Raw genomic sequence first — 17809 nt, 5'->3', positions numbered from 1 at the left:
GTCACGGTGTGGTGTGCATTGTAAGGGTTTCTAAAAGGCCATTCACTAGTAGGAGTGAGAAAAACATCACGGGGTGGTGTGAATCAGAGGACCTGATTTAGGATAGGCAGTGAGTGGCAATGAAGGATGGCAAAAGTGCCATGGGGTGGTCAGCATGGGGAGGTCAGGAAACATGCAGTGGCAATGTCGGATAGGATTCTGAAAAACTTCATGGGGTGTTGCGCATTGTAAGGGTTTCTAACATGCCATTTACTGGTAGAGGTGAGAAAATCATCACGGGGTGGTGTGAATCAGAGTGCCTGATTTAGGATAGGCAGTGAGTGGCAATGTAGAATGGAGAAAAGCACCACGGGGTGGTCAGCATGGGGAGGTAGGGAAACATGGAGTGGCAATGCAGGATAGGTTTCTGAAAAAAATTCGTGGGGTTGTGCCCATTGTAAGGGTTTCCAACAGGCCATTCAGTAACAGGAGTGAGAAAAACATCACTGTGTGGTGGTAATCGGAGGGCCTGAATGAGTATAGGCAGACAGTGGCAATGTAGGATGGAGAAAAGCGCCACGGGGTGCTCAGCATGGGGAGGTCAGGAAAATTGCAGTGGCAATGTAGGATAGGTTTCTGAAAAACTTCGCGTGGTGGTGCGCATTGAAAGGGTTTCTAACATTCCATTCACTAGTAGGAGTGAGACAAACTTCACGGGGTGGTGTGAATCGGAGGGCCTGAATTAGGATAGGCAGTGAGTGGCAATGTAGGATGGAGAAAAGCGCCATGGGGTGGTCAGCATGGGGAGGTCAGGAAACATGCAGTGGCAATGTAAGATAGGTTTCTGAAAAACATCGCCAGTTGGTGCGCATTGTAAGGGTTTCTAACAGGCCATTCACTAGTAGGAGTGAGAAAAACATCACAGGGTGGATTGAATTGGAGGGCCTGATTAAAGATAGGCCGTGAGTTGCAATATAGGATGGAGAAAAGCGCCACAGGGTGGTCAGCATGGGGAGGTCAGTAAACATGCAGTGACAATGTAGGATAGGCTTCTGAAAAACGTCAGGGTGTGTTGCGCATTGTAAGGCTTTCGAACAGGCCATTCACAAGTTGAAGTAAGAAAAACATCACGCGGTGGTGTGAATCGGAGGGCCTGAATTAGTACAGGCAGTGAGTGGCAATGTAGGATGGAGAAAAGCACCACGGGGTGGTCAGCATGGGGAGGTCAGGAAACATGGAGTGGCAATGCAGGATAGGTTTCTGAAAAAATTCGTGGGGTTGTGCCCATTGTAATTGTTTCCAACAGGCCATTAACTAACAGGAGTGAGAAAAACGTAACGGTGTGGTGGTAATCGAAGGGCCTAAATGAGTATAGGCAGAGAGTGGCAATGTAGGATGGAGAAAAGCGACACGGGGTGCTCAGCATGGGGAGATCAGGAAAATTGCAGTCGCAATGTAGGATAGGTTTCTGAAAAACATCGCACGGTGGTGCGCATTGAAAGGGTTTCTAACATTCCATTTACTAGTAGGAGTGAGACAAACTTTTCGGGGTGGTGTGAATCGGAGGGGCTGAATTAGGATAAGCAGTGAGTGGCAATGTAGGATGGAGAAAAGCGCCATGGGGTGGTCAGCATGAGGAAGTAAGGAAACATGCAGTGGCAATGTAAGATAGGTTTCTGAAAAACATCGCCAGGTGGTGCGCATTGTAAGGGTTTCTAACAGGCCATTCACTAGTAGGAGTGAGAAAAACATCACGGGGTGGAATGAATTGGAGGGCCTGATTAAGGATAGGCCGTGAGTGGCAATATAGGATGGAGAAAAGCGCCACAGGGTGGTCAGCATGGGGAGGTCAGGAAACATGCAGTGGCAATGTAGGATAGGTTTCTGAAAAACAAAGAGGGGTGGTGCACATTGTAAAGCTTTCTAACAGGCCATTCACTAGCAGGAGTGAGAAAAACATCATGGGGTGGTGTGAATCGGAGGGCCTGAATTAGTACAGGCAGTGAGTGGCAATGTAGGATGGAGTAAAGCACCATGGGTTGGTCAGCATGTGGAGGTCAGGAAACATGCACTGGCAATATAGGATAGGTTATTAAAATTATCACGAGGTGGTATGCATTGTAAGGGTTTCTAACAGGCCATTCACAAGTAGAAGTGAGAAAAACATCAAGGCGTGGTGTGAATCGGAGGGCCTGATTAGAATAGGCTGTGAGGGGCAATGTAGGATGGAGAAAAGTGCCACGGGGTGGTCAGCATGGGGAGGTCAGGAAACATGCAGTGGCAATGTAGGATAAGTTTCTGAAAAACATTGCGGGGTTCTGCGCATGGTAAGGTTTTTTCTAACAGGCCATTCAATAGTAGGAGTGAGAAAAACATCACAGGTGGTGTGAATCAGAGGGGCTGAATTAGGATAAGCAGTGAGTGGCAATGTAGGATGGAGAATAGCACCACGGGGTGGTCAGCATGTGGAGGTCAGGAAACATGCAGTGGCAATATAGCATAGGTTTCTGAAAAACATCACGGGGTGGTGCGCATTGTAAGGGTTTCTGACAGGCCATTCACTAGGAGTGAGAAAAACATCACGTGGTGGTGTGAATTGGAGGGCCTGAATTAGGATAGGCAGTGAGTGGCAATGTAGGATGGAGAAAAGCGCCATGGGGTGGTCAACATGGGGAAGTCAGTAAACATGCAGTGCCAATGTAGGATATGTTTCTGAACAACATCGTGCGGTGGTGCGCATTGTAAGGGTTTCTAATACGCCATTCACTAGTAACAGTGAGAAAAACATCACGGGGTGGTGTGAATCGGAGGGCCTGAATTAGGATAGGGAGTGTGTGGCAATGTAGAATGGAGAAAAGCACCACGGGGTGGTCAGCATGGGGAGGTCAGGAAACATACAGTGGCAATGCAGGATAGGTTTCTGAAAAAATTCGTGGGGTTGTGCCCATTGTAATTGTTTCCAACAGGCCATTAACTAACAGGAGTGAGAAAAACGTAACGGTGTGGTGGTAATCGAAGGGCCTAAATGAGTATAGGCAGAGAGTGGCAATGTAGGATGGAGAAAAGCGCCACGGGGTGCTCAGCATGGGGAGATCAGGAAAATTGCAGTGGCAATGTAGGATAGGTTTCTGAAAAACATCGCACGGTGGTGCGCATTGAAAGGGTTTCTAACATTCCATTTACTAGTAGGAGTGAGACAAACTTTTCGGGGTGGTGTGAATCGGAGGGGCTGAATTAGGATAGGCAGTGAGTGGCAATGTAGGATGGAGAAAAGCACCATGGGGTGGTCAGCATGGGGAGGTAAGGAAACATGCAGTGGCAATGTAAGATAGGTTTCTGAAAAACATCGCCAGGTGGTGCGCATTGTAAGGGTTTCTAACAGGCCATTCACTAGTAGGAGTGAGAAAAACATCACGGGGTGAAATGAATTGGAGGGCCTGATTAAGGATAGGCCGTGAGTGGCAATATAGGATGGAGAAAAGCGCCACAGGGTGGTCAGCATGGGTAGGTCAGGAAACATGCAGTGGCAATGTAGGATAGGTTTCTGAAAAACAAAGAGGGGTGGTGCACATTGTAAAGCTTTCTAACAGGCCATTCACTAGTAGGAGTGAGAAAAACATCACGGGGTGGTGTGAATCGGAGGGCCTGAATTAGTACAGGCAGTGAGTGGCAATGTAGGATGGAGTAAAGCACCATGGGTTGGTCAGCATGTGGAGGTCAGGAAACATGCACTGGCAATATAGGATAGGTTTTTAAAATTATCACGAGGTGGTATGCATTGTAAGGGTTTCTAACAGGCCATTCACAAGTAGAAGTGAGAAAAACATCAAGGCGTGGTGTGAATCGGAGGGCCTGATTAGAATAGGCTGTGAGGGGCAATGTAGGATGGAGAAAAGTGCCACGGGGTGGTCAGCATGGGGAGGTCAGGAAACATGCAGTGGCAATGTAGGATAAGTTTCTGAAAAACATTGCGGGGTTCTGCGCATGGTAAGGTTTTTTCTAACAGGCCATTCACTAGTAGGAGTGAGAAAAACATCACGTGGTGGTGTGAATTGGAGGGCCTGAATTAGGATAGGCAGTGAGTGGCAATGTAGGATGGAGAAAAGCGCCATGGGGTGGTCAGCATGGTGAGGTCAAAAAACATGCAGTGGCAATGTAGGATTGGTTTCTGAAAGACATCGCGGGGTGGTGGGCATTGTAAGGCTTTCTAAAAGGCCATTCACTATTAGGAGTGAGAAAAACATCACGGGGTAGTGTGAATTGGCGGGCCTGAATTAGGATAGGCATTGAGTGGCAATGTAGGATAGGTTTCTGCAAAACATCGAGGGTGGTGCGCATAATAATGGTTTCTAACAGGCCATTCACTAGGAGGAGTGATACAAACATCACGGGGTGGTATGAATCGGAGGGCCTGAATTAGGATAGGCAGTGAGTGGCAATGTACGATGGAGAAAAAGGCCACGGCGTGGTCAGCATGGGGAGGTCAGGAAACATGCAGTGGAAATATAGGATAGTTTTCTGAAAAACGTTGCGGGGTGGTGCACATTTGAAGTGTTTCTAACCGGCCATTCACTAGTCGGAGAGAAAAAGGATCACGTGCTTGTGTGAACCGGTGGGCCTGAATTAGGATAGGCAGTGAGTGGCAACGTAGGATGGAGAAAAGCGCCATGGGGTGGTCAGCATTGTGAGGTCAAGAAACATGCAGTGGCAATGTAGGTTACGTTTCTGAAAAACATCGCGGAGTGGTGCGCATTGTAAGGGTTTCCAACAGGCCATTCACTAACAGGAGTGAGAAAAACATCACTGTGTGTTGGTAATCGGAGGGCCTGAATGAGTATAGGCAGAGAGTGGCCATGTAGGATGGAGAAAAGCGCCATGGAGTGCTCAGCATGGGAAGGTCAGGAAAATTGCAGTGGCAATGTAGGATAGGTTTCTGAAAATCTTCGCGCGGTGGTGCGCATTGGAAGGGTTTCTAACATTCCATTCACTAGTAGGAGTGAGACAAACTTCACGGGTGATGTGAATCGGAGGGCCTGAATTAGGATAGGCAGTGAGTGGCAAAGTAGGATGGAGAAAAGCGCCATGGGGTGGTCAGCATGGGGAGGTCAGGAAACATGCAGTGGCAATGTAAGATAGGTTTCTGAAAAACATCGCCAGGTGGTGCACATTGTAAGGGTTTCTAACAGGCCATTCACTAGTAGGAGTGAGAAAAACATCACGGGGTGGAGTGAATTGGAGGGCCTGATTAAGGATAGGCCATGAGTGGCAATATAGGATGGAGAAAAGCGCCACAGGGTGGTCAGCATGGGGAGGTCAGGAAACATGCAGTGGCAATGTAGGATAGGTTTCTGAAAAACGTCGCGGTGTGTTGCGCATTGTAAGGATTTCTAACAGGCCATTCACAAATAGAAGTGAGAAAAACATCACGGGGTGGTGTGAATCGGAGGGCCTGAATTAGTACAGGCAGTGAGTGGCAATGTAGGATGGAGAAAAGCGCCATGGGTTGGTCAGCATTTGGAGGTCAGGAAACATGCACTGGCAATATAGGAGAGGTATCTAAAAAACGTCGCGGTGTGTTGCGCATTGTAAGGGTTTCTAACAGGCCATTCACAAGTAGAAGTGAGAAAAACATCAAGGCGTGGTGTGAATCGGAGGGCCTGATTAGAATAGGCAGTGAGTGGCAATGTAGGATGGAGAAAAGTGCCACGGGGTGGTCAGCCTGGGGAGGTCAGGAAACATGCAGTGGCAATGTAGGATAAGTTTCTGAAAAACATTGCGGGGTGCTGTGCATGGTAAGGTTTTTACTAACAGGCCATTCAATAGTAGGAGTGAGAAAAACATCACGGGTGGTGTGAATCAGAGGGCCTGAATTAGGATAAGCAGTGAGTGGCAATGTAGGAAGGAGAATAGCGCCATGGGGTGGTCAGAATGGGGAGGTCAGGAAACATGCATTGGCAAAATAGCATAGGTTTCTGAAAAACGTCACGTGGTGGTGCGCATTGTAAGGGTTTCTAACAGGCCATTCACATTAGAAGTGAGAAAAACATCACGGGGTGGTGTGAATCGGAGGGCCTGAATTAGGATAGGCAGTGAGTGGCAATGTAAGATGGAGAAAAGCGCCATGGGGTGGTCAGCATGGGGAGGTCAGGAAACATGCAGTGGCAATGTAAGATAGGTTTCTGAAAAACATCGCCAGGTGGTGCGCATTGTAAGGGTTTCTAACAGGCCATTCACTAGTAGGAGTGAGAAAAACATCACGGGGTGGAGTGAATTGGAGGGCCTGATTAAGGATAGGCTGTGAGTGGCAATATAGGATGGAGAAAAGCGCCACAGGGTGGTCAGCATGGGGAGGTCAGGAAACATGCAGTGGCAATGTAGGATAGGTTTCTGAAAAACTAAGAGGGGTGGTGCACATTGTAAGGCTTTCTAACAGGCCATTCACTAGTAGGAGGGAGAAAAACATTACGGGGTGGTGTGAATTGGAGGGCCTGAATTAGTACAGGCAGTGAGTGGCAATGTAGGATGGAGTAAAGCGCCATGGGTTGGTCAGCATGTGGAGGTCAGGAAACATGCACTGGCAATATAGGATAGGTTTCTGAAAAACGTCGCGGTGTGTTGCGCATTGTAAGGGTTTCTAACAGGCCATTCACAAGTAGAAGTGAGAAAAACATCAAGGCGTGGTGTGAATCGGAGGGCCCGATTAGAATAGGCAGTGAGTGGCAATGTAGGATGGAGAAAAGTGCCACGGGGTGGTCAGCATGGGGAGGTCAGGAAACATGCAGTGGCAATGTAGGATAAGTTTCTGAAAAACATTGCGGGGTTCTGCGCATGGTAAGGTTTTTACTAACAGGCCATTCACTAGTAGGAGTGAGAAAAACATCACGGGTGGTGTGAATCAGAGGGCCTCAATTAGGATAAGCAGTGAGTGGCAATGTAGGATGGAGAATAGCGCCACGGGGTGGTCCGCATGGGGAGGTCAGGAAACATGCAGTGGCAATATAGCATAGGTTTCTGAAAAACATCACGGGGTGGTGCGCATTGTAAGGGTTTCTGACAGGCCATTCACTAGTAGGAGTGAGAAAAACATCATGGGGTGGTGTGAATTGGCGGGCCTGAATTAGGATAGGCAGTGATTGGCAATGTAGGATGGAGAAAAGCACCACGGGGTGGTCAGCATGTTGAGGTCAAAAAACATGCAGTGGCAATGTAGGATTGGTTTCTGAAAGACATCGCGTGGTGGTGGGCATTGTAAGGCTTTCTAACAGGCCATTCACTATTAGGAGTGAGAAAAAGATCACGGGGTGGTGTGAATTGGCGGGCCTGAATTAGGATAGGCAGTGAGTGGCAATGTAGGATGGAGAAAAGCGCCACGCGGTGGTCAGCATGGGGAAGTCAAGAAACATGCAGTTGCAATGTAGGATAGGTTTCTGAAAATTATCGCGAGGTGGCGCGCATTGTAAGGGTTTCAAACAGGCCATTCACTAGTAGGAGTGAGAAAAACATCACGGGGTGGTGTGAATCGGAGGACCTGAATTAGGATAGGCAGTGAGAGGTAATGTAGGATGGAGAAAAGTGCCATGGGCTGGTCAGCATGGGGAGGTCAGGAAACATGCAGTGGCAATGTAGGATAGGTTTCTGAAAAACCTCGTTGGGTGGTGCGCATTGTAAGGGTTTCTAACATGGCATTCACTGGTAGAAGTGAGAAAAATAACACGGGGTGGTGTGAATCTGAGGGCCTGATTTAAGACAGGCAGTGAGTGGCAATGTAGAATGGAGAAAAGCACCATGGGGTGGTCAGCATCGGGAGGTCAGGAAACATGCAGTGGCAATGCAGGATAGGTTTCTGAAAAAATTCGTGGGGTTGTGCCCATTGTAAGGGTTTCCAACAGGCCATTAAGTAACAGGAGTGAGAAAAACATCACGGTGTGGTGGTAATCGGAGGGCCTAAATGAGTATAGGCAGAGAGTGGCAATGTAGGATGGAGAAAAGTGCCACGGGGTGCTCAGCATGGGGAGGTCAGGAAAATTGCAGTGGCAATGTAGGATAGGTTTCTGAAAAACATCGCACGCTGGTGCGCATTGAAAGGGTTTCTAACATTCCATTCACTAGTAGGAGTGAGACAAACTTCAGGGGGTGGTATGAATCGGAGGGCCTGAATTAGGATAGGCAGTGAGTGGCAATATAGGATTGAGAAAAGCGCCATGGGGTGGTCAGCATGGGGAGGTCAGGAAACATGCACTGGCAATATAGGATAGGTTTCTGAACAACATCGTGCGGTGGTGCGCATTGTAAGGGTTTCTAACAGGCCATTCACAAGTAGAAGTGAGAAAAACATCAAGGCGTGGTGTGAATCGGAGGGCCTGATTAGAATAGGCAGTGAGTGGCAATGTAGGATGGAGAAAAGTGCCACGGGGTGGTCAGCCTGGGGAGGTCAGGAAACATGCAGTGGCAATGTAGGATAAGTTTCTGAAAAACATTGCGGGGTGCTGTGCATGGTAAGGTTTTTACTAACAGGCCATTCAATAGTAGGAGTGAGAAAAACATCACGGGTGGTGTGAATCAGAGGGCCTGAATTAGGATAAGCAGTGAGTGGCAATGTAGGAAGGAGAATAGCGCCATGGGGTGGTCAGAATGGGGAGGTCAGGAAACATGCATTGGCAATGTAGCATAGGTTTCTGAAAAACATCACGTGGTGGTGCGCATTGTAAGGGTTTCTAACAGGCCATTCACATTAGAAGTGAGAAAAACATCACGGGGTGGTGTGAATCGGAGGGCCTGAATTAGGATAGGCAGTGAGTGGCAATGTAAGATGGAGAAAAGCGCCATGGGGTGGTCAGCATGGGGAGGTCAGGAAACATGCAGTGGCAATGTAAGATAGGTTTCTGAAAAACATCGCCAGGTGGTGCGCATTGTAAGGGTTTCTAACAGGCCATTCACTAGTAGGAGTGAGAAAAACATCACGGGGTGGAGTGAATTGGAGGGCCTGATTAAGGATAGGCTGTGAGTGGCAATATAGGATGGAGAAAAGCGCCACAGGGTGGTCAGCATGGGGAGGTCAGGAAACATGCAGTGGCAATGTAGGATAGGTTTCTGAAAAACTAAGAGGGGTGGTGCACATTGTAAGGCTTTCTAACAGGCCATTCACTAGTAGGAGGGAGAAAAACATTACGGGGTGGTGTGAATTGGAGGGCCTGAATTAGTACAGGCAGTGAGTGGCAATGTAGGATGGAGTAAAGCGCCATGGGTTGGTCAGCATGTGGAGGTCAGGAAACATGCACTGGCAATATAGGATAGGTTTCTGAAAAACGTCGCGGTGTGTTGCGCATTGTAAGGGTTTCTAACAGGCCATTCACAAGTAGAAGTGAGAAAAACATCAAGGCGTGGTGTGAATCGGAGGGCCCGATTAGAATAGGCAGTGAGTGGCAATGTAGGATGGAGAAAAGTGCCACGGGGTGGTCAGCATGGGGAGGTCAGGAAACATGCAGTGGCAATGTAGGATAAGTTTCTGAAAAACATTGCGGGGTTCTGCGCATGGTAAGGTTTTTACTAACAGGCCATTCACTAGTAGGAGTGAGAAAAACATCACGGGTGGTGTGAATCAGAGGGCCTCAATTAGGATAAGCAGTGAGTGGCAATGTAGGATGGAGAATAGCGCCACGGGGTGGTCCGCATGGGGAGGTCAGGAAACATGCAGTGGCAATATAGCATAGGTTTCTGAAAAACATCACGGGGTGGTGCGCATTGTAAGGGTTTCTGACAGGCCATTCACTAGTAGGAGTGAGAAAAACATCATGGGGTGGTGTGAATCGGAGGGCCTGAATTAGGATAGGCAGTGATTGGCAATGTAGGATGGAGAAAAGCACCACGGGGTGGTCAGCATGTTGAGGTCAAAAAACATGCAGTGGCAATGTAGGATTGGTTTTTGAAAGACATCGCGTGGTGGTGGGCATTGTAAGGCTTTCTAACAGGCCATTCACTATTAGGAGTGAGAAAAAGATCACGGGGTGGTGTGAATCGGCGGGCCTGAATTAGGATAGGCAGTGAGTGGCAATGTAGGATGGAGAAAAGCGCCACGGGGTGGTCAGCATGGGGAAGTCAAGAAACATGCAGTTGCAATGTAGGATAGGTTTCTGAAAATTATCGCGAGGTGGCGCGCATTGTAAGGGTTTCAAACAGGCCATTCACTAGTAGGAGTGAGAAAAACATCACGGGGTGGTGTGAATCGGAGGACCTGAATTAGGATAGGCAGTGAGTGGCAATGTAGAATGGAGAAAAGCACCATGGGGTGGTCAGCATCGGGAGGTCAGGAAACATGCAGTGGCAATGCAGGATAGGTTTCTGAAAAAATTCGTGGGGTTGTGCCCATTGTAAGGGTTTCCAACAGGCCATTAAGTAACAGGAGTGAGAAAAACATCACAGTGTGGTGGTAATCGGAGGGCCTAAATGAGTATAGGCAGAGAGTGGCAATGTAGGATGGAGAAAAGTGCCACGGGGTGCTCAGCATGGGGAGGTCAGGAAAATTGCAGTGGCAATGTAGGATAGGTTTCTGAAAAACATCGCACGCTGGTGCGCATTGAAAGGGTTTCTAACATTCCATTCACTAGTAGGAGTGAGACAAACTTCAGGGGGTGGTATGAATCGGAGGGCCTGAATTAGGATAGGCAGTGAGTGGCAATATAGGATTGAGAAAAGCGCCATGGGGTGGTCAGCATGGGGAGGTCAGGAAACATGCAGTGGCAATGTAGGATATGTTTCTGAACAACATCGTGCGGTGGTGCGCATTGTAAGGGTTTCTAACATGCCATTCACTGGTAGAAGTGAGAAAATCATCACGGGGTGGTGTGAATCAGAGTGCCTGATTTAGGATAGGCAGTGAGTGGCAATGTAGAATGGAGAAAAGCACCACGGGGTGGTCAGCATGGGGAGGTAGGGAAACATGGAGTGGCAATGCAGGATAGGTTTCTGAAAAAAATTCGTGGGGTTGTGCCCATTGTAAGGGTTTCCAACAGGCCATTCAGTAACAGGAGTGAGAAAAACATCACTGTGTGGTGGTAATCGGAGGGCCTGAATGAGTATAGGCAGACAGTGGCAATGTAGGATGGAGAAAAGCGCCACGGGGTGCTCAGCATGGGGAGGTCAGGAAAATTGCAGTGGCAATGTAGGATAGGTTTCTGAAAAACTTCGCGTGGTGGTGCGCATTGAAAGGGTTTCTAACATTCCATTCACTAGTAGGAGTGAGACAAACTTCACGGGGTGGTGTGTATCGGAGGGCCTGAATTAGGATAGGCAGTGAGTGGCAATGTAGGATGGAGAAAAGCTCCAGGGGTGGTCAGCATGGGGAGGTCAGGAAACATGCAGTGGCAATGTAAGATAGGTTTCTGAAAAACATCGCCAGTTGGTGCGCATTGTAAGGGTTTCTAACAGGCCATTCACTAGTAGGAGTGAGAAAAACATCACGGGGTGGTGTGAATTGGAGGGCCTGATTAAAGATAGGCCGTGAGTTGCAATATAGGATGGAGAAAAGCGCCACAGGGTGGTCAGCATGGGGAGGTCAGTAAACATGCAGTGACAATGTAGGATAGGCTTCTGAAAAACGTCAGGGTGTGTTGCACATTGTAAGGCTTTCTAACAGGCCATTCACAAGTTGAAGTAAGAAAAACATCACGCGGTGGTGTGAATCGGAGGGCCTGAATTAGTACAGGCAGTGAGTGGCAATGTAGGATGGAGAAAAGTGCCACGGGGTGGTCAGCATGGGGAGGTCAGGAAACATGCAGTGGCAATGTAGGATAAGTTTCTGAAAAACATTGCGGGGTGCTGCGCATGGTAAGGTTTTTACTAACAGGCCATTCAATAGTAGGAGTGAGAAAAACATCACGGGTGGTGTGAATCAGAGGGCCTGAATTAGTACAGGCAGTGAGTGGCAATGTAGGATGGAGTAAAGCACCACGGGGTGGTCAGCATGGGGAGGTCAGGAAACATACAGTGGCAATGCAGGATAGGTTTCTGAAAAAATTCGTGGGGTTGTGCCCATTGTAATTGTTTCCAACAGGCCATTAACTAACAGGAGTGAGAAAAACGTAACGGTGTGGTGGTAATCGAAGGGCCTAAATGAGTATAGGCAGAGAGTGGCAATGTAGGATGGAGAAAAGCGCCACGGGGTGCTCAGCATGGGGAGATCAGGAAAATTGCAGTGGCAATGTAGGATAGGTTTCTGAAAAACATCGCACGGTGGTGCGCATTGAAAGGGTTTCTAACATTCCATTTACTAGTAGGAGTGAGACAAACTTTTCGGGGTGGTGTGAATCGGAGGGGCTGAATTAGGATAAGCAGTGAGTGGAAATGTAGGATGGAGAAAAGTGCCATGGGGTGGTCAGCATGGGGAGGTAAGGAAACATGCAGTGGCAATGTAAGATAGGTTTCTGAAAAACATCGCACGCTGGTGCGCATTGTAAGGGTTTCTAACAGGCCATTCACTAGTAGGAGTGAGAAAAACATCACGGGGTGGAATGAATTGGAGGGCCTGATTAAGGATAGGCCGTGAGTGGCAATATAGGATGGAGAAAAGCGCCACAGGGTGGTCAGCATGGGGAGGTCAGGAAACATGCAGTGGCAATGTAGGATAGGTTTCTGAAAAACAAAGAGGGGTGGTGCACATTGTAAAGCTTTCTAACAGGCCATTCACTAGTAGGAGTGAGAAAAACATCACGGGGTGGTGTGAATCGGAGGGCCTGAATTAGTACAGGCAGTGAGTGGCAATGTAGGATGGAGTAAAGCACCATGGGTTGGTCAGCATGTGGAGGTCAGGAAACATGCACTGGCAATATAGGATAGGTTATTAAAATTATCACGAGGTGGTATGCATTGTAAGGGTTTCTAACAGGCCATTCACAAGTAGAAGTGAGAAAAACATCAAGGCGTGGTGTGAATCGGAGGGCCTGATTAGAATAGGCTGTGAGGGGCAATGTAGGATGGAGAAAAGTGCCACGGGGTGGTCAGCATGGGGAGGTCAGGAAACATGCAGTGGCAATGTAGGATAAGTTTCTGAAAAACATTGCGGGGTTCTGCGCATGGTAAGGTTTTTTCTAACAGGCCATTCAATAGTAGGAGTGAGAAAAACATCACAGGTGGTGTGAATCAGAGGGGCTGAATTAGGATAAGCAGTGAGTGGCAATGTAGGATGGAGAATAGCACCACGGGGTGGTCAGCATGTGGAGGTCAGGAAACATGCAGTGTCAATATAGCATAGGTTTCCGAAAAACATCACGGGGTGGTGCACATTGTAAGGGTTTCTGACAGGCCATTCACTAGGAGTGAGAAAAACATCACGTGGTGGTGTGAATTGGAGGGCCTGAATTAGGATAGGCAGTGAGTGGCAATGTAGGATGGAGAAAAGCGCCATGGGGTGGTCAACATGGGGAGGTCAGTAAACATGCAGTGCCAATGTAGGATATGTTTCTGAACAACATCGTGCGGTGGTGCGCATTGTAAGGGTTTCTAATACGCCATTCACTAGTAACAGTGAGAAAAACATCACGGGGTGGTGTGAATCGGAGGGCCTGAATTAGGATAGGGAGTGTGTGGCAATGTAAAATGGAGAAAAGCACCACGGGGTGGTCAGCATGGGGAGGTCAGGAAACATACAGTGGCAATGCAGGATAGGTTTCTGAAAAAATTCGTGGGGTTGTGCCCATTGTAATTGTTTCCAACAGGCCATTAACTAACAGGAGTGAGAAAAACGTAACGGTGTGGTGGTAATCGAAGGGCCTAAATGAGTATAGGCAGAGAGTGGCAATGTAGGATGGAGAAAAGCGCCACGGGGTGCTCAGCATGGGGAGATCAGGAAAATTGCAGTGGCAATGTAGGATAGGTTTCTGAAAAACATCGCACGGTGGTGCGCATTGAAAGGGTTTCTAACATTCCATTTACTAGTAGGAGTGAGACCAACTTTTCGGGGTGGTGTGAATCGGAGGGGCTGAATTAGGATAAGCAGTGAGTGGCAATGTAGGATGGAGAAAAGCGCCATGGGGTGGTCAGCATGGGGAGGTAAGGAAACATGCAGTGGCAATGTAAGATAGGTTTCTGAAAAACATCGCCAGGTGGTGCGCATTGTAAGGGTTTCTAACAGGCCATTCACTAGTAGGAGTGAGAAAAACATCACGGGGTGGAATGAATTGGAGGGCCTGATTAAGGATAGGCCGTGAGTGGCAATATAGGATGGAGAAAAGCGCCACAGGGTGGTCAGCATGGGGAGGTCAGGAAACATGCAGTGGCAATGTAGGATAGGTTTCTGAAAAACAAAGAGGGGTGGTGCACATTGTAAAGCTTTCTAACAGGCCATTCACTAGTAGGAGTGAGAAAAACATCACGGGGTGGTGTGAATCGGAGGGCCTGAATTAGTACAGGCAGTGAGTGGCAATGTAGGATGGAGTAAAGCACCATGGGTTGGTCAGCATGTGGAGGTCAGGAAACATGCACTGGCAATATAGGATAGGTTATTAAAATTATCACGAGGTGGTATGCATTGTAAGGGTTTCTAACAGGCCATTCACAAGTAGAAGTGAGAAAAACATCAAGGCGTGGTGTGAATCGGAGGGCCTGATTAGAATAGGCTGTGAGGGGCAATGTAGGATGGAGAAAAGTGCCACGGGGTGGTCAGCATGGGGAGGTCAGGAAACATGCAGTGGCAATGTAGGATAAGTTTCTGAAAAACATTGCGGGGTTCTGCGCATGGTAAGGTTTTTTCTAACAGGCCATTCCATAGTAGGAGTGAGAAAAACATCACAGGTGGTGTGAATCAGAGGGGCTGAATTAGTATAAGCAGTGAGTGGCAATGTAGGATGGAGAATAGCGCCACGGGGTGGTCAGCATGTGGAGGTCAGGAAACATGCAGTGGCAATATAGCATAGGTTTCTGAAAAACATCACGGGGTGGTGCGCATTGTAAGGGTTTCTGACAGGCCATTCACTAGTAGGAGTGAGAAAAACATCATGGGGTGGTGTGAATCGGAGGGCCTGAATTAGGATAGGCAGTGATTGGCAATGTAGGATGGAGAAAAGCACCACGGGGTGGTCAGCATGGTGAGGTCAAAAAACATGCAGTGGTAATGTAGGATTGGTTTCTGAAAGACATCGCGGGGTGGTGGGCATTGTAAGGCTTTCTAAAAGGCCATTCACTATTAGGAGTGAGAAAAACATCACGGGGTGGTGTGAATCGGCGGGCCTGAATTAGGATAGGCATTGAGTGGCAATGTAGAATGGAGAAAAGTGCGACGGGGTGGTCATCATGGGGAGGTCAGGAAACATGGAGTGGCAATGTAGGATAGGTTTCTGCAAAACATCGAGGGTGGTGCGCATAATAATGGTTTCTAACAGGCCATTCACTAGGAGGAGTGATACAAACATCACGGGGTGGTATGAATCGGAGGGCCTGAATTAGGATAGGCAGTGAGTGGCAATGTACGATGGAGAAAAAGGCCACGGCGTGGTCAGCATGGGGAGGTCAGGAAACATGCAGTGGAAATATAGGATAGTTTTCTGAAAAACGTTGCGGGGTGGTGCACATTTGAAGTGTTTCTAACCGGCCATTCACTAGTCGGAGAGAAAAAGCATCACGTGCTTGTGTGAACCGGTGGGCCTGAATTAGGATAGGCAGTGAGTGGCAACGTAGGATGGAGAAAAGCGCCATGGGGTGGTCAGCATTGTGAGGTCAAGAAACATGCAGTGGCAATGTAGGTTACGTTTCTGAAAAACATCGCGGAGTGGTGCGCATTGTAAGGGTTTCCAACAGGCCATTCACTAACAGGAGTGAGAAAAACATCACTGTGTGGTGGTAATCGGAGGGCCTGAATGAGTATAGGCAGAGAGTGGCCATGTAGGATGGAGAAAAGCGCCATGGAGTGCTCAGCATGGGGAGGTCAGGAAAATTGCAGTGGCAATGTAGGATAGGTTTCTGAAAATCTTCGCGCGGTGGTGCGCATTGGAAGGGTTTCTAACATTCCATTCACTAGTAGGAGTGAGACAAACTTCACGGGTGATGTGAATCGGAGGGCCTGAATTAGGATAGGCAGTGAGTGGCAATGTAGGATGGAGAAAAGCGCCATGGGGTGGTCAGCATGGGGAGGTCAGGAAACATGCAGTGGCAATGTAAGATAGGTTTCTGAAAAACATCGCCATGTGGTGCACATTGTAAGGGTTTCTAACAGGCCATTCACTAGTAGGAGTGAGAAAAACATCACGGGGTGGAGTGAATTGGAGGGCCTGATTAAGGATAGGCCATGAGTGGCAATATAGGATGGAGAAAAGCGCCACAGGGTGGTCAGCATGGGGAGGTCAGGAAACATGCAGTGGCAATGTAGGATAGGCTTCTGAAAAACGTCGCGGTGTGTTGCGCATTGTAAGGATTTCTAACAGGCCATTCACAAATAGAAGTGAGAAAAACATCACGGGGTGGTGTGAATCGGAGGGCCTGAATTAGTACAGGCAGTGAGTGGCAATGTAGGATGGAGAAAAGCGCCATGGGTTGGTCAGCATTTGGAGGTCAGGAAACATGCACTGGCAATATAGGAGAGGTATCTAAAAAACGTCGCGGTGTGTTGCGCATTGTAAGGGTTTCTAACAGGCCATTCACAAGTAGAAGTGAGAAAAACATCAAGGCGTGGTGTGAATCGGAGGGCCTGATTAGAATAGGCAGTGAGTGGCAATGTAGGATGGAGAAAAGTGCCACGGGGTGGTCAGCCTGGGGAGGTCAGGAAACATGCAGTGGCAATGTAGGATAAGTTTCTGAAAAACATTGCGGGGTGCTGTGCATGGTAAGGTTTTTACTAACAGGCCATTCAATAGTAGGAGTGAGAAAAACATCACGGGTGGTGTGAATCAGAGGGCCTGAATTAGGATAAGCAGTGAGTGGCAATGTAGGATGGAGAATAGCGCCATGGGGTGGTCAGAATGGGGAGGTCAGGAAACATGCATTGGCAATGTAGCATAGGTTTCTGAAAAACATCACGTGGTGGTGCGCATTGTAAGGGTTTCTAACAGGCCATTCACATTAGAAGTGAGAAAAACATCACGGGGTGGTGTGAATCGGAGGGCCTGAATTAGGATAGGCAGTGAGTGGCAATGTAAGATGGAGAAAAGCGCCATGGGGTGGTCAGCATGGGGAGGTCAGGAAACATGCAGTGGCAATGTAAGATAGGTTTCTGAAAAACATCGCCAGGTGGTGCGCATTGTAAGGGTTTCTAACAGGCCATTCACTAGTAGGAGTGAGAAAAACATCACGGGGTGGAGTGAATTGGAGGGCCTGATTAAGGATAGGCTGTGAGTGGCAATATAGGATGGAGAAAAGCGCCACAGGGTGGTCAGCATGGGGAGGTCAGGAAACATGCAGTGGCAATGTAGGATAGGTTTCTGAAAAACTAAGAGGGGTGGTGCACATTGTAAGGCTTTCTAACAGGCCATTCACTAGTAGGAGGGAGAAAAACATTACGGGGTGGTGTGAATCGGAGGGCCTGAATTAGTACAGGCAGTGAGTGGCAATGTAGGATGGAGTAAAGCGCCATGGGTTGGTCAGCATGTGGAGGTCAGGAAACATGCACTGGCAATGTAGGATAGGTTTCTGAAAAACGTCGCGGTGTGTTGCGCATTGTAAGGGTTTCTAACAGGCCATTCACAAGTAGAAGTGAGAAAAACATCAAGGCGTGGTGTGAATCGGAGGGCCCGATTAGAATAGGCAGTGAGTGGCAATGTAGGATGGAGAAAAGTGCCATGGGGTGGTCAGCATGGGGAGGTCAGGAAACATGCAGTGGCAATGTAGGATAAGTTTCTGAAAAACATTG

Source organism: Cavia porcellus, unplaced genomic scaffold (assembly GCF_034190915.1).
Source record: "Cavia porcellus strain 051 isolate PalLab524CR breed Dunkin Hartley unplaced genomic scaffold, mCavPor4.1 scaffold_37, whole genome shotgun sequence".
Lineage (NCBI taxonomy): Eukaryota > Metazoa > Chordata > Mammalia > Rodentia > Caviidae > Cavia > Cavia porcellus.
The sequence above is the reverse complement of the archived record's forward strand: the minus strand, read 5'-3'. Positions refer to the sequence as shown.